A 19,271-nucleotide genomic window follows, 5' to 3' on the forward strand; every position below is an offset into this window, starting at 1 on the left:
CCCTAGCCCTAATAAGACGAATTCCACCACCCATGCCATATCCACTAATTAATATCAACCTGGGCGTACTGTTCATATTAACCATATTGGGCCTACCTGTCTATTCCATTCTCTGATCAGCCTGAACTTCACTTTCAAAACATGCATTAATAGGACTCCTACAAGCAGTGACACAAACAATTTTATATAAAGTAACATTAACAATATTCAACCTTCAGTCCTACTGATAAGTGGATCCTTCATGCTTTTGGCTCTAATTATTACCAAAGAATCCCTATGACTGACTTTTCCACCTTGACCACTAACCATAATATGATTCATCTCAACCCCAGGTGAAACCAGCTGAGCCCCATTCGATCTAACAGACGGAGAATTGGAACTCCTCTCTGCCTTCAACATTGAATATGCAGTGGGCTTATGTGCCCTGTTCTTCCTGGCAGAATATGCCAACATTATTACAATATTTTTACAACAATCTTGTCTAGGACATTTCCACAACCTCTACAGACCAGAACTATACACAACTCATTTTACTATTCAAACCCTTTTCCTAACTACCTCTTTTTTATGAATCTGAGCATGCTATCCATGATTCTGATATTACCAACTTATGCATCTCTTATGAAAAAGCTCCTGTCCACTTAAGAGTAGCCCTCTGCGTATCACACTATCATTTCCTATCATTGTATTAAGCATCTCACCACAAACATAGGAAATATGTCTGAAAAAGACATTTACTTTGATAGAGTAAACCATAGAGGTTAAAATTCTCTTATTTCTAGAATTATAGAATCCTACTCCTAAGAATTTAAAAACCTCTGTGCTGCCACATTACACCATAGTCTACAGGGAGATCAGCTAAATAAGCTATCAGGCACATACTCTGAAAGTGTCGCTTTATATCCTTCCCATACTGATAAATCCCCTCATCACCATGATTTTGTCAACCATCATCTCAGGAAGCATGATTGTAATAAGCTCACGCTGACTAGTAATCTGAATTCGCTTAGAGATAAATATATTACCTATTATTCCAATCCTAATTTAAAAATTTAATCCACAAGCCACGAAAGCATCCACTAAATATTTCTTTTATTTTTAGAAATTTTTTTTTAAGATTTTATTTATTTATTTATTTTCCCCCCAAAGCCCCAGTAGATAGTTGTATGTCATAGCTGCACGTCCTTCTAGTTGCTGTATGTGGGACGCAGCCTCAGCATGGCCGGAGAAGCGGTGCGTCGGTGCACTCCCGGGATCCGAACCCGGGCCGCCAGCAGCAAAGCGCACGCACTTAACCGCTAAGCCATGGGGCCAGCCCCCACTAAATATTTCTTAACATAGCCACTGCATCAACACTCCTCATAATAGCCATCATTCTTAATCTAATATATTTTAGCCTATGAACAATCACAAAGACCTTCAACTCAAAAGTATCTGCCATTAGGGGCTGCCCCCGCGGTGCAGCAGCGCACACGCTCTGCTGTTGGCAACCCGGGTTTGGATCCCGGGACCACACCGATGCACTGCTTGTCAGGCCATGCTGTGGTGGCGTCCCATACAAAGTAGAGGAAGATGAGCACGGATGTTAGCCCAGGGCCAGTATTCCTCAGCAAGAAAAAAGAAGAGGATTGACATGGATGTCAGCTCAGGCCTGTCTTCCTCAAAAAATAAAAATAAAAAATCTGCCCTTATAACAACAGCCGTTGTCGTAAAACTTGGCCTCTACTCATTTCACTTTTTTTTTGTGTGTGTGAGGAAGATCAGCCCTGAGCTAACATCCATGCTAATCCTCCTCTTTTTGCTGAGGAAGACCGGCTCTGAGCTAACATCTATTGCCAATCCTCCTCCTTTGTTTTCCCCAAAGCCCCACTAGATAGTTGTATGTCATAGTTGCACATCCTTCTAGTTGCTGTAGGTGGGACGCTGCCTCGGCCTGGCCAGAGAAGCGGTGTGTCGGTGCGCGCCCGGGATCTGAACCCCAGGCCACGAGTAGCAGAGCGCGCACTTAACCGCTAAGACACGGGCCGGTCCAACTCATTTCACTTTTGGGTGCCCGAAGTCACACAAGGCATCCCAGTAGCATCAGGCCTAATTTTATTAACTTGAGGAAAACTTGCTCCTCACAGACATTTCCATCGGGGTTGGTTTCAGGTTTCCTAACATCCAGTTGTGCAATACTGTTTCACAGTCCTAGGTTGTACAGTATTTACTTTTTTTCAGAAGTGTCTCAGCCCTTCTTGTTAAAAAGAAATTACTGGGGCCGGCCCAATAGCGTAGCTGTTAAGTTCACATGCTCCACTTCGGCAGCCTGGGGTTCTCGGGTTTGGATCCCTGACGGGGACCTACACATCGCTCATCAGGCCATGTTGCAGCAGCGTCCCGTATACGAATCAGAGGAAGATTGGCACCGATGTTAGCTCAGTGACAATCTTCCTCAAGCAAAAAGAGGAAGATTGGCAATGGATGTTAGCTCAGGGCCAACAGTCCTCACCAAATAAAGAAATAAATAAAGCTATGAACTAATTAAGTTAGATTAAAATACATACTGTTGTTTACCTGGCATTGAAAGAAGTTTGAAAAAATAAACAATTTAGGTCTTAATGCTGAGGTCTTTAGTAATTTACATTTTTGCCTGTGTAAATATCATTTGTGATAGATTCTATGGCTGCTGTGACAAATTACCATAAATTTAGCAGAGTCACAACACAGATTTATCCTCAGACAGTCCGGGGTCCTGAAATCTCCAGTAGGATTCGAGGGACTGAAAGCAGAGTGTCTGCAGGGCCAGGCTCCCTCTTGAGGATCTTGGAGACAATCTGATCCCATGTCTTTTCCAGCTGCTACAGGCTGTCACATGCCTTGGCTTGTGGCTCCTCATCAAATTGCCTTTTCTCCCCCTACTCCGTCCCCACATTATCCTCCTTCTCTTCTGTACTCAAATCTCTCTCTGTCCACTCCCCTTACAGGGACCCTTGAGATGTCACTTAGATCCTACCAGACAATCCAGTATAATCTCCTCACATCAAGATCCTCAACTTTATCCCGTGTACAAAGGCCCCTTGATCATATAATGTAACTTTCACAGGTCACAGGGATGAGGACATGGATATATTCAGGGACCCTTATTACGCCTATCACACTATTAAAACAACTTCAAAATGATCCATCTTCATAGATAAACCTTTGGAAACACTGTCCGTTTCCACTCCTGTGTACTGGATTGTGGTGAAGTGCTGCCCCTACAGGTGAATGGCTCTATGCTCCCCCAGCACTGTGGGAGGGTCCAGTGGCAGCATTTCCTCTGACGTTACCACCTACCTTGCACTTGGTTGGAAGTAATCTTGGATTAAAAGTGCTTATGAGTAGGGGCCGGCCTGGTGGTGCAAATGGTTAAGTGCACATGCTCTGCTGCAGCGGCCCGGGGTTCACCGGTTCGGATCCCGGGCCCGCACCGACGCACCGCTTGTCAAGCCATGCTGTGGCGGCGTCCCATATAAAGTGGAGGAAGATGGGCACAGATGTTAGCCCAGGGCCAGTCTTCCTCAGCAAAAAAAAAGAGGAGGATTGGCAGATGTTAGCACAGGGCTGATCTCCTCACACACACAAAAAAAAAAAAAGTGCTTATGAGTAATGCAACACATTCTCATTGGCCAGAGTCACTTCCTCTGTGTAACTGGGGAGAGTATATAAGAGGCCAGCTGTCCAGGAATGATGTCATTACTTCGACTGACATCGACAGAGACACTTGCTACATTTTGGCTATGAATTCACTTATTTCATTTAGTAAGGACAAGGCTATGAGAATTCTGGAGGATAGAGTGGTTCCATTTCTCACTGATAAGATATGGAAACTCATAAAACATAAATTAATGGCATATGGAATGGTGACGTGCCTCAAGGTCCTTACACCTTTCTCTAAAGTTCTAATCAGTGAGATGCTGACATATGTACTGGGCAAGATAGCTTCTGTTGCATACAACCAGTGGCAAGTGAAATGTTTAAGAAACAGGATCGCACATTTCTTTAAAAAGATGATGCATCGCCAGCCAGCACAAGTGATTGTGGTTTAATGTCTACTTATAAATCCAGCTGGGTAGCTACAAAATCCTCATGAAATCTTAAAAGACAACATCACATTACGTTCATAAGACGATGCCATGTGGGAAGTTAACAGCAGAGAATGTGCTTCATTGCTAATTATAAATCTCGCACTTTAGGATAATGATCTTCAGGGGGAAACACAGATTCCTGACCTGGCTTCCTGAACCTTGTGGTCTCATCAACCTCTGGCAGAAGATTTTGATACTTAAGTTTTGGTTTCCCCGTCGTCTACTAACTCCGCCTCCCTGACAAAAAACAACCCGTCTGTGACAAAGAAGAGGGATTTGAAACTGAGGAAATAAAGTATTAGCCAACTGGAATGTGGCCTCAGGGTGGTTCTGTGGTGATTTCCTTCTCATGTTGGGGTGAGTCTCTGGTCAGGGCTCTGAGCAGGGGAGTGGTCCCCATCTGGAGTGAATCTATGGTCAGCGGGGAGGACATCTCTACCTGGGCAGGGGGCTGAGGGTTGTGAGCCTGGATGGGGTTTAGTGGATGGGAAGATTTCCAAGGTGAAATTCTGGAGTTGAGTCCTGAGGAGGCATTAAAAATCTCCTGCCTCAGTATGGAGAGCAGAGGCAGGCACTAAAAGTAAGATCAGGGGCTTGGAGAGGGCATTTCCTGGTATTCAAGGAGGACTACAATTGGGAGCTGAGGGGAAAGGGCGCCGTGATGAGTTTGGCGAATAAAAATCTCCTCAGCCAGTTGAGGGGGGCAGAAGTCTTCAAGGGAAATTCTGGGGGGGACAGAGGAAAGGGGATGCTCTCTGCAAGGAAGGACCCTCAGAACTGTAACAACAGACCTCGGAAGGGGAAGGGCGTTTACTTGAACAAGCCTCTGTGCTGTCCCAGAGGGGCCAGTGAGGGTGATGTTTTAAACAGAGCAGGCTACGACTAAGGCTTCTTTGTGCAGGAGGAAGTGACCCTGTGTACAAGTCTTCCCAACCCTGAGAGACACTCCTCACCCCTAGATTCAACCCCAATGCTCAAAGGGTGGTGCCTCTCTCTTCATCTCCTGCCCCTTACCCTCTCTCACCTTCCCCTATTTCTAGATTCTTCTGGGCTCCAGACACTCCAGGTCTTCCTGACCGTTGCTTCCCTTCCCCTCCTGCCCACCAGTGCCCAGGCTCCTTTTCAGCCTCCACTAGGCGTCTCAGTCAGTTTCACTTACAAATCTTGGCATATTGTTAACTTGTAAGCCGCAATGAAGGCCGTTTTCAAGCTCGGAGGTCGACATTCACTTTCCTGCAGCACAACAGGAGATTCCGCAGCCACCTGACCCAGAACCGGCTGTGAGAGGAACTGGAAGCTCTCAGCCTGGTGGGAGCTGAACAGTGAAAAGTCTGCCCTAGCTCTTGAAACTCCTTCTGAGGTCTCTAGTGCCCGCCCCCAGCCCCTCCTTCATTGGCCACCCTCCCCGCCTCCAACACAGATGTTGAGAAACCCACTTCTGGCAACACACCAGCGCTCAACTTCCTTCCTTGCTTCGAATCTGCTTACACCCTCAGCTCAGGCCTCCTGTCTCCTCAGGGTCCTGCTCATTCTCCAGGATTTCTAGTCCCATGAGGATTTGGATCTCCCTCTCCACCATATTACCTGTCTCATGTCCCCTGTCAGCCTGTTTTTCAGGTGTCCCTGCAGACTCCTGTGCCCAGGAGATTTACGTCTGTGGCCCCCCAGCCTAATTCCTTAAACACACACATACACACGCACACACTTGGCTCTAAGTGGTGCCCACACCACTCCCTGAAATTCACTTCCCACAGGGGGGAGGGCCTGGAGTTCTCCCCTTCCCTTAGTGACTCCATTTAACTCTAAGTGTGCTTTGAACTCTTACAGTCTCTTACCACACCTCTGCCCAGAACACAATCCTTGCTTATCACTCCTCACTGTCGCCTCTAATTTCTGAAGTATCTGGTATTTCTCTTTAAAAATGTTTACACAATGTAGTGAATGCTTTAGGATCACTCTCAGTTCCTGTTCCCCAAGCTGCTAATTCATCCCCAAAGATGCCCTCTTCTGTGGAGATTTGCCCTCAGCAGACCTGCAGTCCCTTCCCCAAGTGGTTGCCTGACTCCCACTCCTGAGAGCAGCCAGCAGCCACGGCAGCCTGGCACAGGGCTCTGGAGCCCAAAGTGAGGTGAGCCTGGGCTGCACCGTGTGCTCCAGAGCCTCCGTGGTCATGTACAGCAGATCCCCACTCAGACCTGACCATTGCTAGCTTCCTTTCTCTGTGCTTCCCGAATTCCCTCCAGCAACCCCTCCATGAAACTCTTGAATCCCGTCTCATGCTCTGTTTCTAGGAATCATGACCTGGGACTGTCCACACCAGCAGTGGACCTAGGAAGCCGGCCCCAAGGGGATATTCTGGGTTGGATCACTCACCACAGATGGTGGCGAGCACCTCACACAGCTGGGACGTGGGGTGCCAGAGGTCTGCAGTGTGTGTCAGATGTATAATAAGAATGGATATACTTAGCAGTTGGGAGACTCCTCATGTGCTCCCTTCACCTCTGGGTGAAAGCTATTATAGTAGGAAAAACAAAGCGGCAGTCTCAGCTCTAGCAATCAGCAATTTAAAACAAAGTGTGAGAATTTGCATGCCTTGGGCACTATCTACATTTGTGACCATTCAGGGATCTGCTTTATCTTTGAAGGTTTTAGGGCTCCAATAGTCTGGGGCATGGTGGGCATATTATCCTAAAAGGGAGCACATTGTTTCCTTGTACCTCCTTCTAGCCCACGTTGAAAGAATGAGAGATGCTTTGTGGAGCCTCTGTCAAGACCTAATGAGAGGGAGGAAGTACAGACTCCTAGGCTTCTGGAGCAAGGCCATGCCATGTGCAGCACTAGAACAAGAGCTCCTAACACGCTTCTGGGCCTCAGGAGAGATGGAATGTCTGAACATGGGACATAAAGTGACCAGGTAGCCAGAAGTTCTCATCATGATCTGAGTTCGATCAGACCCACCCTCTCAGTTCATACCTAGGGGCTGGTGAGAAGTTTTCTATGACCAGCTGTAATGGGTAATTTTATGTGTGAACTTGAGTGCGCTACTGGGTACCCAGATACGTAATTCAATGTTATTTTGGGTGTGTCTATGAGGATGTGTGTGTCTGGATGAGATTAACACTTGAATGAGTGGACTCAGTAAAGCAGATTGCCCTCTCCAATGTGGGCGGGCCTTATCCAATCTGTTAAAGTCCTGAATAGAAGAAAAGACCCAGCAAGAGAAAATTTGCCCTCTCTACTTGATGAACTTTGAGCTGAGACATCAGTCTTCTGCCTTGGGACTCAGACTGGAACTTACACCATCGACTCTCCTGGTTCTCAGGCCTTTGGACTGGAGATCTAGGGACTTCTCAGCCTCCATAGCCTTGTGAGCTGATTCCTTATAATCAATTTTTCAGATAGATAGATAGAGTTAATATGCACACTAATATGTAGATATCTGTCTGCAAATATATATAGATCTATCTATCTATCCATCCATCTATCTATCTATCTATCTATCTATCTATCTATCTATCTATCTATATCTTATTTGTTTTTCTGTAGAACCAAGACTAATACACCAGCCAACAAAGAAGGAAAAGGCCTGAGCTTGTTCACAGGAGGAAGATCAGTATGTGCATTTAAGCAGCAATGGCCAGAGGCTGCACTACCGTCTAATTCATGAGCAATCTTGATAGATAGACAGTGGTGAGGGGTGAGGGAAAATTGGTCCTCAGACATCCCAGTGATTGAACAATGGGTCATGAATGTGGCACAGACGGATACTAAGCATGGTTCCCGCAGCGTGAGCTCACATTTGTCAAGCTGGTGGAGCTACTATCATCACTGAATGCCCAACTCCCTAACAATAGAGACCAACACTAAGCCAGCAGTATGGCATCAGCCTTTAAGGAAACCAACCAGCCACTTGGTGCCAGGATGATTGCATCGGATCCCTTCTATCCTGCAATGGGCAATGTGTCATTGTGCCTGAGATTGACATGGATTCAGATATGGATTTCCCCTTCCTGCCTGCTGTGCGTGAGCCAGCACCATCATCTGAGTCTCACAGAGTATCTGACCCACAGCTGTGGGATCCTGACCAACAGCACCTCGAACCACGGGACACACTTGAAAGAAAAGGAAGATATAGTGGGCACATGATTGCAGGACCCACTGGTCCTATCACATACATCTCACCAGCAGCTGCCAGTCTGACAGAGGATTGGAATGGCCTCCTAAAGATGCAGCTGTGGCACGTCTTGGAGTAAGACCTGATGAGGTTGGAACACTATCCTTCAGGATATGGTGTACACTTTAGATCAATACCCATTATATGGTCTTGTGTCCCCAAAAGTGGAACACAGGGGCCTAGGAACTGTGGGATGGAAATAGAAATGTCCCCTCTTGGGATATTGTGATTTATAGAAAATATATATTTGCTCATTCAGATGACCAAGATATATTTCTCATATACATTTGGTCTTTGGCCACAGTCCCTGGCTCACAGCTCCCAAAACCCTTGGAATTTCCTGAACAATAAGAGCAATGGAAGCATCTTTGGTCATAATACTTGGTCTCTTGTCCTCAGTTCCTGAAAAATGGCTCAGTTCAGAGCCATAAGGTGAAATGAGTGTCTTCTTATTCGTAACAAGCTACTTTCCACCACAACTGGCTTTATGTTAATGAGGTGACTTTTGCAGAGCACCTAAGGATGGGGGCCGGTTGTCTGGGCAACCAACCAGGAATACAGGGGTGGAACTTTGACTGTCACCCCCTGATTTCTGGGGAGCCGAGAGGGAGCGTTGTTGAATCAATCACCAACAGCTGATGATTTAATCAATCATGCCTATGTCACAAAGCCTCCAGAAAAACCCAATAGGAGAGGTTTCCAAGAGCTCCTCTGAAAGAGAAGAGGAAGCTTGACTGCTTCCATGTGCCACATGCTGAGCCCAAAACGCCACACGGACAGAAGCTCCTTTGTTCAGGACCTCACTTTACATATCTCTTCATCTGGCTGCTGATTTGCATGCTTTAACATCCATTGTAATAAATTGGTCATCTACTCAGTACATTGAGCTTCCTGAGTTCTGTGAGCTGCTCTAGCCTATTAGTAGAATCCAAAGAGGGGATCATTGGAACCTCTGATCTACAGCCAGTCCATCAGAAGCACTGGTGAAAACCTGGACTTGCAACTGTCCTCTGAAGTGGGAGTGTGGGGCAGTCTTGTAGCACTGAGCACTTAACCTGTGGGAAGTGATGCTATTTCCAGGTTGATAGTGTCAGAATGGAGTTGAGTTGTAGAACACCCGGACAGTGTCACAGAGAATTGCTTGGTGGTGGGGGAAATCTCCTCCCGTCCCCAGTGAAATTGGATGCAGAACACATTTACCTCTCATTCACCTTCACTCCCAGTAACCACTTGGAAAATTTGTGCTTCTCATCCTGGTAAATTTTAGGTCTATGGGTCTAGAGAGTGTGTCCCAGAGAGGAAATGCTTTCACCATGAGACACGGCAAGAATCCTATTAAACTTTAAGCTGGGGCTGCTTCCCTTTCTCTTGAAGCTCCTTGTGCTAAGATACCAGCAGGCAGGGGGAGGAATGGCCCTCCTGGCAGGAGTCATTGGCTGTGATCCACAGGAGGGAGGAACCCTCCTGTGCATTACACAGTTGTGGTGATAGGGTTCAGGACAGGCCGCCCCAAGGTGTGCCTCTCTGGTATGTGGATTATTTCAAGCTGAAGGCAATAGAGGCTCAGAAAACTCAGGAAGAACACTTGACCTTCCCCCAAACTGCCTAAAAGAATTTCACATAGAAGGCCTGTTCCAGGAAAGAGCTAATACCATGAGATAGACAGAGTATAATGTAAAAGAGGTGTGATACAAAGGCACCAACAAGCCCATTCGGGCCCAAGAAAACTGGCTTAACAAACATTTGCATTTCCCTCTCCATGTAAATTGTCTTCCTCCCCTCTGAAAGCCCAAACCACTACCCCCAACATCCTCCTTTGTCTTTAGCTGAGGATAATGTTGAAGCTGGCAGCTTGGCCATTCTGCCAACTTAGTATTCTTGGCACTCTCCCATGGATACAGGTAATAAAGCTTTGTTTGGTTTTCTCCTGTTACTCTGTCTCATGTCAATTTAATTCATAGCCCAGCAAGAAGGACCTAGAGAGGGTGGAGGAATTCTCTTCCTCCCCTACAGTGGCCACAAACTTTCTTGGCACCCAGGTGACCCAAGGGGGCACATCTTATTGCTCCATCACCCAGGTTTAGGTAGGCCAATACAGCAAGTCCTCCATGGCCTGAGAAGGGTGTGGTAGCCAGGGGCCCCCTGCATTGATGCCCTTCTCTCTCATCCTGGCTGTGACTCCATCTGCTGGGCCACCCCATGTGTGAACGTCTTCATCATCCTCCTCAGACCATGATGCCCTGCCATAAGTGCACCCCCATGGGGTCTCTCCCCCTTCTGCTTGGGCTCCGACACACACACAAGGCCACAACCTCCCACATAGATTTCTGTACTTACCTAATAAAACTGGATAATGGACTAGCCACTACTTTGTTGATGAGCCCATTGGACGATGACTGCGGTGGCTGGGGAAAGAGGCTAACTGGTATGCACAGAATGGATCACCCCATCCACCTGATTAGTAAAGTCCTCCTCTGTTGAGTCACCCGTTGGTGAGCATTCACATGGAACACAAATATTCTTGCCCATTCAGAGGGGTCTATCCATATATCTTTTCCCCAAGTTCCCTTGTCACCAATTTTCTAATCATGTTCCTTTCCAAGTCCCGGCCATCCAGCCAAACCATTGGCCACAGCCCATGAATCAGCATATAATCGCACATCTGGCCATTTCCCCTTCAAAGCAATGTGAACAACCAGGCGCACTGCCCAAAGTTCTGCCCACTGAGAGGATTTGCCTTCACCACTGTCCTTCAGGGAAGTCCCAGAGAGGGGCTGTAGGGCTACAGCTGTCCACTGTCACGTGGTGCCTGCACATCCCACAGAACCATCTGTAAACCAGGCCCGAGTCTTCTCTTTCTCCATCAACTAATCATAGGGAACTCCCCGTAGTTGTGCCTGGGACAGCGAAGACAGTGCAGCAAGGGTTGGAAAAATGGCATTTGGGGCACTTCTTGATGTAACTACTTCTTTGTCCCTTCAGGGCCTACTCAAGCCGGATCACATATATACCACTTCTATTTGATGACGGAGTGCTGCTGTGCAAGCCCAAGTTTATGGCTTGATGTGTAAGATAACATTCAGTTCATGATGAGCAGCTAAGGGTGCATGGTAACTTCGTGGGCCATGGTCAAGTCATTGGTCTCTACTAATTCCCAGTAGGAGGCTAAGAGCTGTTTCTCAAAATGACAGTAGTTATCTGTGGAGGACGGCAAGTCTTCACTCCAAAATCTTAAGGGCCTACACTGATTCACCTATAAGGGCTGTCACAGGCTCCAAACAGCATCTCCTTCTGTCACTGACACTTCAAGCATCACTAGATCTGCTAGATGATAACGACCCTAGAGGCAGAGTGGCATGCATAGTAGCCTGGACCTGATGCAGAGCCTTTTTGGGTTCGGGGCCTCACTCAAAACTAGCAGTTTTGTAAGTCACCAGGTGAATGGCTAGAGTAATACACCCAAATGAAGAGTGTGTTACCTCCAACACGCAAAGAGGCCCACTCGGCACTGTGCCTCCCTTTTTGGGTGTAGGAGAGGCCAGATGCAACAACTTATCCTTCACCCTAGAAGAGATATCTCTGTCTGCCCCACAGCACTGGGCCTCTAGAAATTTCACTGAGTCAGAAGGCCCCTGAAATTTGTCACACTTATTTGCCACCCTCTGACATGCAACTGTCTTACTAATAAGACTAGAGTAGTTGCTACCTTCCGCTCACGCGGTCCAATCAGCATAATGCCATCAATGTAATGGACCAAGGTGATGTCTTGTGGAAGGGAAAGACTAGCATGATCCCTGTGAAATAAATTATGACACAGGGGCGGAGTCAAGATGGCAGCGTAGGCAGACTCTGAACTCACCTCCTCCCGTGGACACAGCCAATTTACAACTACTCGTGGAAAAATTACCCCTGAGACAGAACTGAAAACTGGATGAGAGGAACTCCTGCAACAACGGACAATCCTAACTGGGGTAGAAGAGGCAGAGACTCCCTTCTAGAGAGGAAAAACACCGCCTTCACGAGCCGCCAGCTTCACAGCCGCCGGGAGCAGCTCACAGGTACACAGCCCTCCCTGGAGGCGCGGGGCCCTGAGCCGGGGAGCGCTCCCGCTGTGGGCATTTTGTGGACCCAGCACAATCGAGACCAGCAGCATAATATCTGACTTTGCCTGCTACTAAAGCATTGGGTAGCACCCCCAGAAAACCCGGTTCACAAAGAAACTAAAACTGGCTCTTAAAGGGCCCGCGCACAAACTCACCCGTTCCAGAAAGCATCCTAAAATCACCAGAAAGAAAGGTGCACAGTGCTTCGGTGACAAGAGACTCACCTAATAGGCCCTGAGTGCATCTCGGTGAGGGGTGAGACCTCTCCAGGCACTGGGACATGGGCGGCGGCCATTGTTGTGGCCTGGTGTGAGCGTGCTGACACAGACGCCATTGGAGTTCTCCCTGAGACCTGCTAGCCCAGGGTCTGCTCCACCAGCTAGAGCACCGATTTAATCCAGCTCAGCCAGGGCAGGCAGCCCACCCTAGAGACTGGCCCCACCCAACAACAAGCCCTCAGGCAATGTGTGGGCCTGCATAGATTGGTGACTGGATTCTCTGCAGCCTGGCAACTGAGCTGACTTGAGCGGGGCAGGGTGTGCACAAGGAGCGGGTGGAGAGTGTGGGGTGGTGGCGGAGTGTGTGGGGCTCCCGCCGTGGAGAGACTGGGTCCACTTGGGGAGGTCGGGGCGCTCACACGGGGCAGGACTGTGTTGACTGTGTGTGTGGACCTGTGGGCAACAGGGCTTGTCAGCTGCAGAAGACTTGTGCTTCTCAAAGACCCACATAGGAGGTTTTCCCCACCTTCCAAAGCCTGAAACAATTGGGTGCTCCTGTGCCTAAGGGCAGCCCCACCCAGCTGCAATCCTCAGAGAGCTGACAAGAGACCTAATAGGCTAGAGGTTTACAGCAATTGTAAGGCCCTGAGCCTAACAACCTGACACACTGGGGGCCTACTCACTTAAAAGAAATACTGCAACACAAATGTGGTATTAGAACTTGCAGCCAACTGTGCTGGGGCTCCCCACAGCTGATAAAGAGACTGAAGGGCCCACAACAACGACAAGCAGCTGAGCATTACAACAGCTGGCCCAGGAGCATAACTCAGCCTCCCTGGGCGCCTATAGGGAGAGCTAACAGGCCACAATAGAAGGACACACGTAGCCCACATAGGGGCCACCCCTGGAACATTGAGAACTGAGGGAAGCACACTGGAAGCCTCCTAAGGCATCACTTACATAAGGTCACCTATCCAAGAGCAGGAGACGTAGCTGACCTACCTAATACGTAGACACAAGCACAGGGAAAGAGGCAAAATGAGGAGGCAAAAGAATACATTCCAAGTAAGGGAACAGGACAAAACCCCAGAAAAGGAACTAAGTGAAACAGAAATGAGCAACCTACCCGACAGAGAGTTCAAACTAAGAGTGTTAAGGATGCTCACTGATGTGGGGAGAAGAATAGATGAACTCAGTGAGAATGTCAACAAAGAAATGGAAGATATAAAAAAGAACCAATCAGAAATGAAGAATACAATACTGGAAATGAAAAATTCATTAGAGGGACTCAAAAGCAGAGTAGAGGATACAGAAGAACGGATCAGTGAGCTGGAAGAAAGACTAGAAGAAATTACCCAAGGTGAACAAGTAAAAGAGAAAAGAATTAAAAAGAGTGAGGACAGTCTAAAGGACCTCTGGGACAACATCAAGCGCACTAACATCCGTGTTATAGGTGTGCCGGAAGGAGAAGAGCGAGACAAGGGGGCAGAGAATCTATTTCAAGAAATAATAGATGAAAACTTCCCTAACCTAAGGAAGGAAACAGACATCCAGGTACAGGAGGCACAGAGAGCCCCAAACAAGATAAACCCAAAGAGGCCCACACCAAGACACATCATAATCAAAATGTCCAGAATTAAAGATAAAGAGAGAATCCTAAAAGCCGCAAGAGAATGTCAAGTTACATACAAAGGAAACCCCATAAGGCTATCAGCTGACTTCTCAGCAGAAACCTTACAGGCTAGAAGAGAATGGCACGATATATTTAAAGTGCTAAAAGGAAAAAACTTACAGCCAAGAATACTCTACCCAGCAAGGTTATCGTTCAAGATGGAAGGAGAGATCAAAATTTTCCCAGATAAGCAAAAATTAAAGGAGTTTGTCACCAAGAAACCAGTGTTACAAGAAATGTTAAAGGGACTGATTTAAGGGGAAAAGAGAAGACCACAAATAGGAAAAATTATCTATTTCCACGATTAGAACGTAATGGATACAAATGCACAAAAAAGAGGTTGGATATGATATCAAAAACATAAAAGGAGGGAGGAGGGTAGTTAAAGAGTACAGCTTTCAGACAGAGGTCAAACTAAAGTGACCATCAATTCTGTATAGAAGAAGTAAGGAACAGAGAAGGACTACTAAAACACTGAGGGAAAAAAAAAAAGTTAAAAAATGGCAGTAAGTACATACTTATCAATAGCTACTTTAAACGTCAATGGACTAAATGCTCCAATTAAAAGGCATAGGGTGGTTGACTGGATATAAAAACAAGACCCATATATATGCTGCATACAAGAGACACACTTCAGACCTAAAGACACCCACAAACTGAAAGTGAAGGGATGGAAAAAGATACTCCACGCAAATGGCAATGAAAAGAAAGCTGGGGTAGCAGTACTCATATCAGACAAAATAGACTTTAAAACAAAAACTGTAAAACGAGACAAAGAAGGGCATTACATAATGATCAAGGGAACAATCCAACAAGAGGATATAACACTTGTAAATATCTACGCACCCAATGTAGGTGCACCTAAATATATAAAGCAATTATTAACAGACATAAAAACAGAAATAGACAGTAACACAATAATAGTAGGGGACTTGAACACTCCACTTACACCAACGGATAGATCATCCAAACAGAAGATCAATAAGGAAACATTGGCCTTAAACGACACACTAGAACAGATGGACCTAGTAGATATATACAGAGCATTCCATCCAAAAACCGAAGAATACACGTTCTTTTCAAATGCACATGGAACATTCTCCAGGATTGATCACATATTAGGCCACAAAACAAGTCTCCATAAATTTAAGAAGATTGAAATAATACCAAGCATCTTTTCTGACCACAACGGTATGAAACTAGAAATCAACTATAGGAAGAAAATCAGAAAAGCCACAAATACATGGAGATTAAACAAAATGCTACTGAACAACGATTGGGTTAACGAAGAAATCAAAGAAGAAATCAAAAACTCCCTGGAGACAAATGAAAATGAAAATCCGCCCTGCCAGAATTTATGGGATACAGCAAAAGCGGTTCTAAGAGGGAAGTTTATAGCAATACAGGCCTATCTCAACAAACAAGAAAAATCTCAAATAAACAATCTAACAATGCACCTAAAGGAACTGGAAAAAGGAGAACAAACAAAGCCCAAAATCAGTAGAAGAAGGGAAATAATAAAAATCAGAGCAGAAATAAATGAAATAGAGACCAAAAAACAATAGAAAAATTAATAAAACCAAGAGCTGGTTCTTTGAAAAGATCAACAAAATTGACAAACCTTTAGCTAGACTCACCAAGAAAAAGAGAGAAGGCACAAATAAGTAAAATCAGAAATGAAAGAGGAGAGGTTACAACAGACACCTCAGAAATACAAAAGATTATAAGAGAATACTATGAAAAACTATATGCCAACCAATTCGACAATCTGGAAGAAACAGATAAATTCTTAGAATCATACAACCTTCCAAAACTGGATCAAGAAGAAGTAGAGAATTTGAATAGACCAATCACCAGTAAGGAGATCGAAACAGTAATCAAAAACCTCCCTAAAAATAAAAGTCCAGGACCAGACGGCTTCCCTGGTGAATTCTACCAAACATTCAAAGAAGACTTAATACCTATCCTTCTCAAACTCTTCCAAAACATTGAGGAGGGGGGGAAGCTCCCTAACTCATTCTACGAAGCTGACATTATCCTGATACCAAAACCAGACAAGGACAACACAAAAAAAGAAAATTACAGGCCAATATCACTGATGAACATCGATGCGAAAATCCTCAACAAAATACTAGCAAATCGCATACAACAATACGTTAAAAAGATTATACACCATGATCAAGTGGGATTTATTCCAGGTATGCAGGGATGGTTTAACATTCGCAAATCAATCAACGTAATACACCACATTAATAAAATGAAGAACAAAAATCACATGATCATCTCAATAGATGCAGAGAAAGCATTTGACAAGATCCAGCATCCATTTATGATAAAAACTCTGAATAAAATGGGGATAGAAGGACAGTACCTCAACATAATAAAGACCATATATGAGAAACCCACAGCTAATATCATCCTCAATGGTGAAAAACTGAAAGCTATCCCTCTAAGAACAGGAACCAGACAAGGATGCCCACTGTCACCACTCCTATTTAACATAGTATTGGAAGTCCTAGCCAGAGCAATCAGGCAAGAGAAAGAAATAAAAGGGATCCAAATTGGAAAGGAAGAAGTGAAACTGTCACTATTTGCAGATGACATGATTTTATATATAGAAAACCCTAAAGAATCCACCAGAAAACTTTTAGAAGTAATAAACGAATATGGTAAAGTTGCAGGATACAAAATCAACATACAAAAATCAGTTGCATTTCTGTACACTAACAACGAAGTAGCAGAAAGAGAAATTAAGAATACCATCCCATTTACAATTGCAACAAAAAGAATAAAATACCTAGGAATAAACTTAACCAAAGAGGTGAAAGATCTGTACACGAAAACTATAAAACATTTCTGAAAGAAATTGAAGAAGACACAAAGAAATGGAAAGATATTCTGTGCTCTTGGATTGGAAGAATTAACATAGTTAAGATGTCCATACTTCCTAAAGCCATCTATAGATTCAATGCAATCCCTATCAAAGTTCCAACAACATTTTTCACAGAAATAGAGCAAAGAATCCTAAAATTTATATGGAACAACAAAAGACCCCGAATAGCTAAAGGAATCCTGAGAAAAAAGAACAAAGCTGGAGGTATCACACTCCCTGATTTCAAAATATACTACAAAGCTATAGTAACCAAAACAGCATGGTACTGGCACAAAAACAGACAAACAGATCAATGGAATAGAATCGAAAGCCCAGAAATAAACCCACACATCTATGGACAGCTAATCTTTGACAAAGGAGCCAAGAACATACAATGGGGAAAAGAAAGTCTCTTCAACAAATGGTGTTGGGAAAACTGGATAGCCATATGCAAAAATGAAAGTAGACCCTTACCTTACACCATACACAAAAATTAACTCCAAATGGATTAAAGACTTGAATGTAAGACCTGAAACTGTGAAAGTTCTAGAAGAAAACATAGGCAGTACGCTCTTCGACATCGGTCTTAGCAACATCTTTTCAAACACCACATCTGACCGGGCAAGAGAAACAATAGAAAAAATAAACAAATGGGACTACATCAAACTAAAAAGCTTCTGCACAGCAAAGGAAACCATCAACAAAACGAAAAGACAACCTAACAATTGGGAGAAGATATTTGCAAACCATACATCTGATAAGGGCTTAATCTCCAAAACATGTAAAGAACTCATGCATCTCAACAACAAAAAAACTACCAACCCAATTAAAAAATGGGCAAAAGACCTGAACAGACATTTCTCCAAAGAAGATATACAGATGGCCAACAGACACATGAAAAGATGTTCAAAATCACTAACTATCAGGGAAATGCAAATCAAAACTACAATGAGATATCACCTCACGCCCGTCAGAATGGCTATAATTAACAAGACAGGAAACAACATGTGTTGGAGAGGTTGTGGAGAGAAGGGAACTCTCATACACTGCTGGTGGGAGTGCAAACTGGTGCAGCCACTATGGAAAACAGTATGGAGATTCCTCAAAAAATCAACGATAGAACTACCATATGATCCAGCTATTCCACTGTTGGGTATTTATCCAAAGAACTTGAAAACACCAATTTGCAAAGGTACATGCACCCCTGTGTTCATTGCAGCCTTATTCACGATAGCCAAGACTTGGAAGCAACCTAAGTGCCCATCAAGGGACGAATGGATAAAGAAGTTGTGGTATATATACACTATGGAATACTACTCAGCCATAAGAAACGATGAAATCCAGCCATTTGTGACCACATGGATGGACATTGAGGGTATAATGCAAAGTGAAATAAGTCAGAGGGAGAAGGTCAAATACCATATGATTTCCTTCATTAAGTAGTAGATAATAACAACAATAAACAAACACATAGGGACAGAGATTGGATTGGTGGTTACCAGAGGGGAAGGGGGGAGGGAGGAGGGTGAAAGGGATAATTCGGTACATGTGTGTGGTGATGGGTTGTAATTAGTATTTTGGTGGTGAACATGATGTAGTCCATGCAGAAATAGAAGTACAATGATGTACACCTGAAATTTTTACAATGTTATAAACCAATGTTACTGCAATAAACAAAAAATTAAAAAAAATAAAAATAAAAATAAATTATGACACAGGTTGAAGAGTCAATAGACCCCCGAGATAGGAAGGTGAAGGTGTATTGCTGGCCTTGCCACCTAAAGCAAACTGCTCGGGTGGGTCTTATGATAAGGATGGAGAGAAAGACATCTGTAGATCAATAGCTGAGTACAGAGCACCAGGGGATGGGTTGATTTGCTCAAGCTATGAAACCACATCTGGCACAGCAGCTGGCAATGGAGTGACCACCTAATTAAGGTTATGATAATCTGCTGCCATTCTCCAAGATCCATCTGTCCTCTGCACAGGCTAAATAGGCCAGGTGAATGCACATGTGGGAGGAATCATCAAGAGTGCATCCTTCAATTCCTTGAGGGTGCACTAATCTCTGCAGTCCCTCCAGGAATGTGGTACTGCTTTTGGTTTACTATTTTCCTAGACAG

This window comes from Ceratotherium simum, chromosome 33 (genome assembly GCF_057802395.1).
Source record: "Ceratotherium simum simum isolate JZ-2026a chromosome 33, ASM5780239v1, whole genome shotgun sequence".
In the NCBI taxonomy this organism is placed as follows: Eukaryota; Metazoa; Chordata; class Mammalia; order Perissodactyla; family Rhinocerotidae; genus Ceratotherium; species Ceratotherium simum.